This window comes from Rhinatrema bivittatum, chromosome 5 (genome assembly GCF_901001135.1).
Source record: "Rhinatrema bivittatum chromosome 5, aRhiBiv1.1, whole genome shotgun sequence".
Lineage (NCBI taxonomy): Eukaryota > Metazoa > Chordata > Amphibia > Gymnophiona > Rhinatrematidae > Rhinatrema > Rhinatrema bivittatum.
The window spans coordinates 367,532,051-367,545,506 of NC_042619.1; the positions used below are offsets into that span (position 1 = coordinate 367,532,051).

The window sequence follows — 13,456 nt, forward strand, 5'->3', positions numbered from 1 at the left end:
TGTGTGAAAGCATAGCGCTGAGCTCTCTGAGTTCTTACTAAAGTTTTTTTTTGCTGTGGCATATTTTATAGTCTCACTGAATCAGCAACAGCCAGTCGCAAAAGACAGGAAAGCCGTGAGGCAGCACTATGTCACAATATCTGTGTCTCATAGCACATTTGTTTTGCTTCATTTGCAATTGCTGTTCCATTTTTCCCTTCTGGTGATTGAAGCCTTAGGTAATCACGATTAGTCATTTATTCTGTTTGCCTGGCAGCAGGCACAGTTTGGGCACTGGGCATAAGTGAACAGTGAAGGCAGGGCAGAGTATGCAGTACAACAGGCTGTGTTGAGAAGCCTGTCTGTGTCATAGAAGGAGTGCAGAGCAGACTGTGTGACACTCACTGCAGCAGTTTCTCTCTGTTCTCCACAGAGTAGCATGGTACAAGCACAGTCTGGGCCTTAGAATACCACTGCAAAATATTAAATCATTATTGCACATCCCCACTGAAATAAAAACAATCATGTTAGGGCTAGGGAAAGATAGAGCAGATGAAGTATATGTAAATGTCTCCAAAACTGGCTAGGTTGGCACTGGCAGTGCCAGCAAGAATCCAAAAAGTAGTCTTGCACCTAAATTAAAGAGGGATTTCTTCTGGATTACTAGGGCAGCAGGAGCCAGTTCTATACCAAATAAATTGGCATATGAAGATGATGTGCCACTGCAGAATGCAGATGACAATGAATGTATTTCTCTCCAATCTGTTTTCAACAAGAGGGAAAAGGTGGCAGCAGATGATGCAGTGAATGCCATATTTTCCTCCACCGATTCAGATGAAGAGTCATTTCTTGGCTTGTCTGAATCAGAAGATATTGAAAGTATACTGGAAGAGGAAGATTTGAGAGGTGTATACGGTAGTGTGTTAGCATTATCATCCAGTTCATTGATGGGGGAGACAGGATAAAATGAGGATAAGGCTGAAGCACAGGAAGCAAAGGTAGAGAGCGCAATTGATGCCCCTGGCATTGTTCCTGAGAGTCCACACTCCATCTCAGCTCCAGTGCCTGCATCCTCTGGTAAGGATATAGAGAAGGGATCGTGGAAGAAATTTGTGATCTGGAGACATTTCCAAATAAGGGACAAACCATGCTTTGCAAGTGCGAAGGATGTTAAGTCGCAGGAAATAAATGGGGCATTTAACTAATACTGGCATGCATTATCACCTACAGAAACAGCACCCTTTAGTACTGGCATCTGGGGAGGGTGGAAGTGGTAGTAGTAGCTTGGGGAACCCTTCTTCCAGTCACAGGAAAGTGGCAGAAAATATGAAAAGTGTTCCCCAAGGTGATCCTATGCCTCAACCCCTTCCAGCAGTCAGATGACAGGCTAGCCAGCCCTGCCAAGCATCAGAAGTGACAACATATGAGGGAAGAAAAGGGGGTTTGAAAAGCAATGTCCTGCTGCAGGAGACAAGCTGCAGCTAAAGTTATAAAAAGGAGCATTGCTGAAATGATTGCCCTTAATAGTCAGCCCCTGCAGCTAGTAGAGAATGAGGGTTTCTGCATTATACAAAGATGGCATTCCCACATTATATAGTCCCCTCCAGGACCATCTTTACTAGGGCGTTCATCCCTAGCCTGTATAAACAGTGCCAGTGTCACATCCAGATGCTGCTGGCTATTGCAGAGGGTAGTATGCATTTCACGACTGACATCTGGACCTCCAAGAATGCTGCACACTTCTATCTCTGACTGCATACTGGTGGGATCTGACAGAAGCAGGGGGAGGCTGCAGTTCTAGCAAGTATGGAGGAACAGGGTCAGGTGGGCATTGCTGCATACTCTATCATGGATGAGTCCCATACCTCTGCAAATATTCTATCAGCCATAAGACAGATGCTGGAGGGTTGGCAGCTAAACAAGAGAGCTAGGATTTCAAATGCTTGTTTCTTTGTGACAGACAATGGTACTAATATTGTAAAGGTACTACAAGATGAGGGTATAGAGGGAATCCGATGTTTTGTGCACACAATGCATCTGGTTGTGTCGGATGCCCTAGGACTGGGGTTTAAGAGCTATCAGAATGAATTCTTGGCAGAACTTTTAGATAAGTGCAGGAAAATTGTGGGACATTTTCACAGATGTGTAAAGGCAGGGCACCTTCTCAGAGAAAGAGGACGAAATCATAATGGTTCTCAAGCCTGTTCTCTCTCTGTCATACCCCTAGTACCAGCATAAGGGACCTGATGCCCCCTCTGCCATACTCCTAATAGCATGGGAGTCTTGCTGGTACAAGCCTAACTTCCATGCCCCTAATACCAGCATGGAGATCTTGTTGTTACTGCTCCATCTACCTGCTATGCCTATTAATATGTATGAGAATGGGTATTTTGGTGCTGTTACATCTGACCATGTCTTGTCCTCAGCCTGCCTTGACCTTGGACCGGATTTCAATCATGCTTCACTCTCAGTCAGCCTTGACTTCAGGACTGGACCTCGACTGGTAAGTTGAGGCCAGCTATAAGTCCTGCTGACTGCCAGAGCCCTAGGGCTCAACCCAAGTGGGAGGTGGTTGGCTAGGTAGAAGATCTTTGGCTGAGGTGATTCGGCTGCCACCTAACAAGGCCTATTTTGTGCTTTCAACAAAATACACAGCGGCCTAAGGGCTCACCACCACCTGCTGCTCAATGTGACAGGTGCTTCTATGTTGTTTCTTTCTCCTTGTTCTTTATTTTACTGGGGTGTTTGCTTTTCCCAGAAAAAAGTGAAACATTTTTGAAAAAAATTTCTCTTCACCTCCATCTATTTTACTATTTTTTGTTTTATTCTAATCCCTCAGCAATGATCCCAGCATGGTTTTCACACACTGTTCATTTCTGTTTCCATGGTGCTGTTTTCTCCACAAATCAAAAATGTGAAAAAAGACAAAAGAAACAAGTTTCTCCATTCATGGACTTGCTACCTCATATCTATCGTCATAAAGAACTTGCTGTCATATGCCTAATTTCCATACTATTGCTGGTGCCCTCTGTTGGAGCCTGGGGGTGTTCTTCCCACAGAACAAACATTTGAAAGAAATTAAAAAAAACACAGTTCATTACCAGAACCCAGAACTTGTTCTATGATTTTTCCTTCCCTTCAACAATCTCAGCTTGTTTCTCACACCCTGTTGTATGTTTGATTAAACTGGTTTAGTTTCTCCAACAAAGCCCTCATTTAGAGGAAGAACTGCTAGCACAAGACAAAAGATGCTCAAGACAAACTATTTACTGAATTGAATGCCATAAAAGGTTAAAGAAATAAGAGGGAACGCATGCAAAACCAATAAATAAAGAAGTGCCAACTCGATAATGTTCAGGTACAGGATATGGGAAGTTTTTTGCCCAAAAAAGACTTCATTCTGAAGGAGAAAATACTGGCACAAGACTAAAGATGCTGAAGCATAACCATTTCAATGTTCTGAATATGATAACACAGAGGGTTCAGAGAAGGGCAACCAAAATGATAAACGGGATGGAACAGCTCCCCTATGAGGAAAGGCTGAAGAGGTTAGGGCTGTTCAGCTTGGAGAAGAGATGGCTGAGGGGGGATATGATAGAGGTCTTTAAGATCATAAGAGGTCTTGAATGAGTAGATGTAAATTGGTTATTTACACTTTCGGATAACAGAAGAACTAGGGGGCATTCCATGAAGTTAGCAAGTAGAACATTTAAGACTAATTGGAGAAAATTCTTTTTCACTCAACGCACAATTAAGCTCTGGAATTTGTTGCCAGAGGATGTGGTTAGTGCAGTTGGTGTAGCTGGGTTCAAAAAAGGTTTGGATAAGTTTTTGGAGGAGAAGTCCATTAACTGCTATTAATCAAGTTTACTTAGGGAAAAGCCATTGCTATTAATTGCATCAGTAGCATGGGATCTTCTTAGTGTTTGGGTAATTGCCAGGTTCTTGTGGCCTGGTTTGGCTTCTGTTGGAAACAGGATGCTGGGCTTGATGGACCCGTGGTCTGACATAGCATGGTAATTTCTTATGTTCTTATGAGTAATGCAAGAGATTTCATGCAAAACCAGAAAATGGAACAGGCTGAGGGCAGCTCAATGATGTGAGAAATGGTCTCACTACTTTTCTGGAAAACCACCCCACAATCAGAGAAACCAATAAGATGTACTAAGTGTGATAATAACCTTTACATTTGGCAAACCCACTTTAGAATTCTCTTTGCCACTGTGCCTTATTGTTGTATCCCAGAACTAACACCTTCCAGTCTGTTGGAGCAGCTCGGCACCTCTCATGATGGTTTGGAGCCTTGAAGCCACTCTTTGTGCTTCTTGGCCCCTTGGCGCCTTCACTCGTCCCTGGAGATGAAGGCCTGCTTTTTCATAGCAGAATTCGATACAGTCTGCTAGCCAGTTGGAGAGAGTTTGTTTGCCCACTGCAACTCCTGGTTTGTTTTTATCGAAAGAAACAAAGAGTTGTGTGGATTTCCCATGGACTGCAGTACGGTCTAGGTAAAATGCAAGTGCACATTTACAGTCCAAGGTGTGTAAAACCTTCTCACCCTGGTGTGAGTGAGGCCTTGGGAAAAGGTGGGCAAGACTATAGACTGATTCAAGTGGAAGTCAGTAACCACCTTGGGAAGGAATTTAGGGTGAGTACATAGGTCATGTAGGAACCTGGTATAGGGTGAGTATGTGACAAGTGCTTGTAACTCACTAACCCTTTGAGTAGATGTAATGGCTACTAGGAAGAGAACTTTCCATGTAAGAAATTTAACATCGCAGGAGTGCAAAGGCTCAAACGGGGAGCACATGAGCCTTGTATTATTACATTTAGGTCCCATTCAGTGACTGGTGGCCTTAGAGGGAGCTTAAGTTGTTATAGGCCCCTCATGAACCTACTCACAAGGGGTTGCACTGTTACCGGGGCATCCCTAACTCCTTTGTGGTACGCTGAGATGGCACTCAGGTGTACCCTCATCGAAGAAGTCTGGAGACTAGAATCTGAAAGGTGCCAAAGATAGTCCAATAGAGATGGAGTAGAGCAGGAAAAAGGGTCAATACCTTTTTGCGTTCACCATATGGTAAATCTATTCCACTTAGAACGATAGGATTTTCGTGTGGAAGGCTTTCGTAAGGCTACAAGCACTTGAGAGACATCAGTTGAAAGGTTGAGCGGTTGCAGGATCAAGCTTTCAACATCTAGGCTGTGAGGGACAGGGTCTGAAGGTTCGGATGGCGTAACATGCCTTGGTTTTGAGTTATGAGAGTGGGCACTGTGCCCAGGAGAATAGGTTGTCGGATCGAGAGGACGAGAAGCATGGGAAACCATACTTGTTGAGGCCAATACGGGGCTATGAGTATTATTGACCCTTTGTCGTGTTGTAGCTTCTCGAGGGTTTTGACTATCAGCGGTATCGGGGAATACGCATATAGCGTATCCAGAGGCAAGCGAAGGCATCCATGGCTAACTTGTTTGGTTGTCTGTGCAGGGAGCAGAATCTGTCCACTTTGTGAATCAGTTCGGATGCAAAGAGGTCTATTATTGGTTGACCCCAGGATTGGAAGATTCTGGTCGTTACCACAGGATCCAGAGAACACTCATGGGGATGGAACTGTCAGCTGAGGTGATCTGCTACCACGTTCTGCATGCCTGCCAGATAAGTGGCCCATAGATACATGGAGTGTGCAAGGGCCCAGTCCCAGATCTGCGCGGCTTCTTGGCAGAGGAGATAAGAGCCTGTGTCTCCCTGCTTGTTCAAGTACCACATTGCAACTGTGTTGTCCGTTTGCAGGAGAACAGTCTTGTATGAAAGGCAGTCCTTGAACGCATATAGAGCATAACTTATAGCTCGAAGCTCTAGGAAGTTGATTTGAAACGTTGCTTCAAGCTGTGTCCAAATACCTTGAGTTTGAAGATTGTTCACATGAGCTCCCCAACCCAAGGTGGATGTGTTTGTGGTCAAAGTTATCTGTGGAACTGGATGCTGAAAAGGTAGACCTGTTAGCAAGTTGACTGTTTGTCCACCAGAGAAGCGATAAATGTAACTGGTGGGTTACTTGAATCTGGGATGACAGTGGTTGAATGGCTTGGAGCCATTGAGATTTCAAAGTCCATTGAGTTATTCTCATGGCCAGTCTGGCCGTTGGAGTGACGTGGACCGTGGAAGCCATGTGTCCCAGCAACTTTAAGAATTGATAGGCTGAGGCTGTTTTCTTTGTGCCCAGAGATACAGCTAGTCTGGAGAGTGTGTTTGCACGGTCGCTGGGCAGGAAGGCCTTTGCCACTGTGGTGTCCAAATCTGCTCTGATGAAAGTCAGGAGGTGAGATGGAGTCAGGTGGGATTTTTGGTAGTTGATGAGAAATCCCAGAGAGTGTAGCAGATTGATAGTGAGCTTGAGAGTATCGCGAGCTCCTTGCTTGGATTGGCTCTTGTTGAGCCAGTCGTCCAGGTAAGGAAAGTCGGGTATGCTTTTCTTGCGTAGATGGGCCGCAGCCACTGCTAGGCACTTTGTAAATACACGGGGTGCCGAGGCAAGTCCGAAAGGCAGGACCCAGTACTTAAAGTGTTGATGTCCCACTAGGAAACGCAGGTACTTGCGGTGATGTGGGGATACTGGAATGTGAGCGTAAGCATCTTGAAGATCCAGAGAACATAGCCAATCTCCTTTTTGCAGAAGGGGAAGCATGGTGCCCAAGGACACCATCCTGAATTTTTCTTTTTGAAGAAATTTGTTGAAATTGTGGAGGTCTAAGATGGGGGCGGAGGCTGCCTGATTTTTTTGGAATGAGAAAATAGCGGGAGTAGAACCCTCTGCCCTGCTGCGCTCGGGGAACAGGTTCCACAGCCCTGGCACCCAGAAGGGTGGACAGTTCTGACTTTAGAAGACCTGTGTGATCTTCTTGCATCCAAGTCCATGAGGAAGTTTAGATGGTATCCCTGGGTTATGATGGATATAACCCATTGGTTTGTGGTTATATTGAGCCAGTTGGTCATGAAGTGGCAAATTCGACCTCCTACTGACAAATCTGGTTTTGCATTTATGGAGCAACTGCTGTTCTCTGGATATGCCTCAAAATCCAGAGGCCTGGCCTGCTTGCGGTGGTGGCTGAGGCCTGGATGTCTTGGGCTGTCAAGGATGTGTTCTCTGAGATGGTCTAGTTGGCCTCACGCAAGATGCAGGTGGTATCTGCATGGGCGATAAAATTGTTTTCTAGGGTCCATTCTAGTGGATCTTCTTGCAGAAGAAGGGGCCTCGGTAATCACTGTGGATAATTGCTGCAGGGTCTCAATATGGTCTTTTAATTGAGTCACTGCATCTTGTCGTTGAATAGGTTTTCACCGGTACATGGCAAATCGGCAAGTTTGTCTTGGACTTCAGGTCTCAAGTCAGAGGCTTTTAGCCAGGCCCACCTCCTGGCGCTGATTCCTGTTGCTGACATGCGAGAAGCTGTTTCAAAGGAGTCGTACACAGCATTAACCTCATGTTTGCCAGCCTCAAGGCCTTTATGTATTATGGCTTTGAGACTATCTTGTTGCTGTTCGGGAAGAGAGTCAGCTATTCCCTGAACCTGCTTCCAGAGATTTCTTTGATACTGTGTCATGTAAAGTTGGTATGCAGCTATGCGTGACACTAGCACAGAGCCTTGAAACATCTTGCAACCCAAGATATCAAGGAATTTTTGGTTCTTGCCAGGAGGTGTTGAAGAGTGTGGTCGCAGTCTTCTGGCCTTCTTTTGTGCAAACTCAACTACCACCGACTGATGGGGCAGTTGTGGTTTTTGGAAACCAGGAATATGTTGGACAAGATAAGTTGCATCTGTCCTCTTATTCACAGGCTGAACAGCACAAGGATGCTCCCAGAGAAGATGTTGCAGATCTACTAGCACATCATGTACTGGTGTAGCCATCACTTCTTTTGGTGCATCCACAAATTGGAGAACCTCTAATGTTTTGTGGCGTGTGTCCTCCTCTGTAATAAGTTCAAAGGGAATTGTTTTTGACATTTCCCTAATAAAATTGGCAATGGAGAGATCCTCTGGGGGAGATTTTTCCTTTCTTCTGGAAGAGATGGTTCTGATAAGATATCCTCCATGGATGTGTCGGTGTCAACATCTTCCCATGTGTCAGAAAAGGTCTCTTGTTGAGATCCTGAAGGAGGGAAGAAGATTGGTACGGTAGGACGGGTTGGCACCGATGGATCCTTCGATGGAAGATGCAGTGGCACCGATGCGGGTTTCAGTGGCACCGGAGGTATCGATGGAAAACGAGGGCCTCTCGGTTCCGAGAGCCCTGATGGACCAGGCATTGGTGACAGAGGACTGGAATCCGTACCTTCGTCTGAGGACCCCGGAATGGGAATCGAGGATTTCAGAGGCTTTGCAGGTTGCTTTGGCATCGGTGGCCAGAGTTGTGTTGGAAAGGCACCGATGAATGGTTCCAGCCTGGTTAGCAACGGTGCAAATATCAATGGCTCCGGTGTCTGTGCCGATATGAGGGCCGGCATCAATGGCTGTAGGTCTCGGAAAGCATCGAACAATGCCTGGCAGATGAAACAGTCCAGTTCCTCCCTGAAAGCTGGTGTAGAAATCGCAGCTACAGGGGGTGGCAGGCTAGGGCTCAGTACACGGCACCGAAATCGGTGGGGATCGCCGTTGCCATAATGGCAGAGGTTGAGGCCCAAAAACGGTCGATGGCCTATGGACACCGAAAAAAGGTGGGAGTGGGAACCGACCGGGAATAGTGAACGTACTCACCGAACGATGGGAAAACACTATCACGATGGGAGACCCCAATGAGGGAATCTTTTTTGAACTAAAATATTAATTTTTTGTGAGGAAAATTGTGTGAGAAATTCTCACAGAGCTCCTAACTGCAAGGCAAACTGCAGCACAGAAAAAAAGAGACTGAAGGGAGACTCCTGTGGCAGCAGGGATCATGGCATGCTGGGCATGCTCAGTGTGTCAGAAAATGTGTTAGAAAAAGTGTTTCTTTGTCAGAAAATGTGTTAGAAAAGTGGTTTCTTTTCAGCTGTGCATGTACAGTGTAGTCAGTCATATCAAGTTAATATTGAAGCATAAGAAATGCTTTTTTATACTCCCTGTACTTTTCCACTAACATAAGGACTTAAACTGGGATGCCTTCCAACTTCAGACACCTGTGTCCTCGGGGGGAGGGGGAGGGGCGGCAGCAAAATAGTCCAAGAAACTGAACTTTCTTGAGATTAGAAGCACAGACTAGCCCCCACCAGACTATTCTGTTTATTTAAACTCCTGATAAGGACAGTGCAGGGAGAGGAGCAAGATAAACCCTGACTGACCACAAGAGAGACCTTAAAGGGCTAATGACTTCATGATATTGGTAAGCATATAATAAGGGCGGTGAAGACAGACCCGGAGGGGAACAAAATGGCGGTGGAGGACGGGGCCGAGGAGTCAGGGGAAGTAGGTGGTGACACGCGGCCTGGGGACACTGAACCTCTCTCCCGCGCTGAGCTGCAATCCTGGTTCGGGGAGCTGAGGCAGAATATTAGAAATTATAGAATGGAAGTCACACAAACACTGCAGGAACTCCGGGAAGAATTTGCTGAGCTGGGCCGCAGAGTGGATGATGCAGACATGTGCCTGGATTGGATGATGCAGACATGTGCCTGGATGCGGTGGCGCAACTTACAACAATCTACAACAGATCTCCAGGTCAGCACTAGCTCCATGGCTGATAAAATAGAAGACCTTGAGAATAGGTCGCGACGGTGCCACTTATGTTTTAAAGGCATAGCAGAGAAGGAAGAATACATGGATTGTTCCCAGGTAGTAAATAAAATTTGCAGGTTCATTCTGGGTAAAACAGAAGCCCAAAGCCATGAAGATGGGCATAGTCACAACATCGAGAGGGCTCATAGGTCCTTGGGGCCTAAGGTGGGCAACAGGCCACGAGATATAATCACCTGTTTCCATTCATATGCCTACAAGGAGCAAATTAACACAGCAGCTAGGAAACAAAGAGTGTGGAACTGGGATTGCAATGAAGTGGCCGTTTTTGCCAATCTGGCAGCTTCTACTCTTAGGAAGAGACTGGATTTTAAACCAAACCAGTGACGGCGGCATTGCCCATAGCGAAGGCTCGATACCGCTGGCTTTTCCCCTTTGGTTTATGGTTTCAGCTGGGAGGTATTTCACACCGTGTTCGAACGGTGGAAGAAGCAGCAGATGTACTGAAGGCAGTGGGATTGGCAGTTGATATACCAGCTACTGTTAACAAGATATACACAGGAAATAGGGGGGAGACACCCAGATGGCAGTGGATCACTAAGGGAGGCCGTCGGCTCCGAAGGAACACAGACTAAAAACGGTGAGCCCATTTCCACCTGATATACGTTTGCTATGAAAGACTGATATTCTTTAACTGATACGAGATGCGGGTTCTTACCCAATTGCGGATAACTCTTACTAAATGGACCTTTTAAATCTGATGTTCACAATGGACTCCTGATCGTCATGGACCATCTTTTTGATTATGTGATGATACAGCTCGGGCTGTATATATATCTTCAGGAAACACATCTTAAAAAACGATACAAGGGGCTGTTGAGGTCTGATACCCTTATCAGTATTGGGCGGCGGTGGTGACAGCCTCCACTAAATACATGGGGGTGGGCATCCTAGTCCATAAAGCTTTACATCATGAGGTAATTAGTGCCCATTACGACCCCAAGGGACGATATGCGCTGCTTGTGATAAAAATAGGGAGGGGGGGGGGGGGGGAAGACAGTAACTCTCCTCAATGTTTATGGGCCTAATGCCCAGAAAGGGGAGTTTTTTTTTTAATATGCTCTCTTCCACTGTGATTACTAAAATGGAGGGGAGCGTCATTATGGGAGGGGATTTCAATATCACGATCAATCCAACCCTAGATACATCTACTGGGTTGAGCGCAGACTCCATGCGTATTAGGCAGACTCTCAAAAACCTCATGGATCTTGTGTCGGGGGTAGAGATTTGGAGGTTTCGATATCTGGAAGCCAAATTTAGGCTCTTAGGTAGAAAGCTTAAATACAGAACCTCCAGGGTAGCATTCTCCAAAATGCTCCCTGTTCCACATGCAGATCACCAGAGGCAGGCAGAGCTCCGAAGTCTTAATGCGTGGATGAGACGATGGTGCAAGGAAGAGGGATTCAGTTTTGTTAGGAACTGGGGAACCTTTTGGGGAAGGGGGAGTCTCTTCCGAAGGGATGGGCTCCACCTTAACCAGGGTGGAACCAGACTGCTGGCGCTAACCTTTAAAAAGGAGATAAGAGCAGCTTTTAAACTAGAACAAAGGGGAAAGCCGACAGTCACTCAGCAGTGCATGGTTCGGAGAGAGGTATCTTCAAAGGATACTAATGATGCATTAGAATTAGGGCATCCTGACAGTGAAGTTCCAATAAGAAAAGTAGTCCAAGTGCCTGTAACTAATAACTCACCTAAGCTAAAAAATTCTAACTTATCCCTATCAATTAAAAAGCAGAATGAAAATACAAACAAAAAACAAACTTTGAAATGTTTGTATGCTAATGCCAGAAGTCTAAGAAGTAAGATGGGAGAATTAGAATGTATAGCAGTGAATGATGACAGACTTAATTGGCATCTCAGAGACATTGTGGAAGGAGGACAACCAATGGGACAGTGCTATACCGGGGTACAAATTATATCGCAATGACAGAGAGGAGCACCCGGGAGGCAGTTTGGTGCTTTATGTCCGGGATGGCATAGAGTCTAACAGGATATCCTGTACGAGACTAAATGCACAATTGAATCTTTTTGGGTAGAAATCCCTTGTGTGTCGGGGAAGACTATGGTGATAGGAGTATACTACCGTCCACCTGGTCAAGATGGTGAGACTGACAGTGAAATGCTAAGAGAAATTAGGGAAGCTAACCAAATTGGTAGTACGGTAACAATGGGAGACTTCAATTACCCCAATATTGACTGGGTAAATGTATCATCGGGACACGCTAGAGAGATAAAGTTCCTGGATGGAATAAACGATAGCTTTATGGAGCAATTGGTTCAGGAACAGACGAGAGAGGGAGCAATTTTAGATCTAATTCTCAGTGGAGAACAGGATTTGGTGAGAGAGGTAATGGTAGTGGGGCCGCTTGGCAATAGTGATCATAATATGATCAAATTTGATTTAATGACTGGAAGGGGGACAGTAAGCAAATCCACGGCTCTCGTGCTAAACTTTCAAAAGGGAAACTTTGATAAAATGAGAAAAATTGTTAGAAAAAAAACTGAAAGGAGCAGCTACAAAAGTAAAAAGTGTGCAAGAGGCGTGGTCATTGTTAAAAAAATACCATCCTAGAAGCACAATCCAGATGTATTCAACACATTAAGAAAGGTGGAAAGAAGGCAAAACGATTACTGGCATGGTTAAAAGGGGAGGTGAAAGAAGCTATTTTAACCGCCGCCACTTCTACCATCACCTTCATGAACGTGTGCGGTGCCGTCGCCAACCTAAAGGGAAGAGCTTGAAACTGGAAATGTTCTCCCAGAACCATGAACCTCAGAAACTTCTGGTGTTTGGTCCGAATGGGGATATGAAAATAGGCCTCTGACAAGTCCAACGATGCTAGACGCACTGCTACCATCACAGTGTGCAACGTCTCCATCTGAAAACGTGGCACCCAGAGGGCAGCACTTACCTTCTACAGATTGAGAATAGGCCGAAATGTCCCCTTTCTTTGGCATCACGAAGTATACGGAATATCTGTCCTGCCCCCTCTCCTGAGGAGGAACCAGAATAATGGCATGCAGAAGCTGCAACTGATGTAGCATGTCCTGCACCGCCTGTCATTTGCAGTGGGAAATGTAACAGGAGACTACAAAGGTGTCCTTGAGTGGCCAAGAAAATTCTAAGGTGCAGCCTTCTCTTTATCACCTCCAGGACCACTGGTCCAACATAATTCTGGTCCACTCCTCGTAAAAGAGAGATAGCCTCCCTCTGATTGCCTCCAGGGGGAGTAGACCAACACACCTTCACTGCCCAATCTTGTTTCCACCACCTCCTTGGGAACCACCATCCCTTGGGGACCTGCATTGAGTCCGTAAGGTTGCTGCCTGCCAGAACTCTGCTTCTGCGCTGCCAGAGCAGGTATCCTGCCTGCACAAAATCTCCTAGCCTCTGAAAACGGGCTCATGGCGGAAAGGACTTCTTAGGGCCCTTCCTGTTCTCAGGCAATTTATTACCCTTCGTCTCTCCCAACTGCATCACAAGCTGCTCTAAGTCCTTCCCAAAGAGAAACTTCCCCCTGAAGGGGAGGTCTAACAGCTGGGCTTTAGATGATACGTCCGCTGACCAATTTTGTAGCCACAGGAGCCTTTGCGCCACTATCGCAGAGACCATACTTCTGGCAGCAGCTCTGACCATGTCATGCAGAGCATCAGCCACCCCTGCCTCTAAGCGGGTTGCCTGTGCTGTGTCAGTTGCCGAACCTGAACACTT

General features: G+C 46.0%; 1 protein-coding gene across 2 annotated transcripts in view; it reads right to left on the reverse strand.

Moving 5' to 3' along the window:
• MGAT4A (alpha-1,3-mannosyl-glycoprotein 4-beta-N-acetylglucosaminyltransferase A) overlaps positions 1-13,456 on the reverse strand; it is a 359,679-nt gene that overhangs the window by 1,979 nt on the left and 344,244 nt on the right. The window lies entirely within an intron of this gene.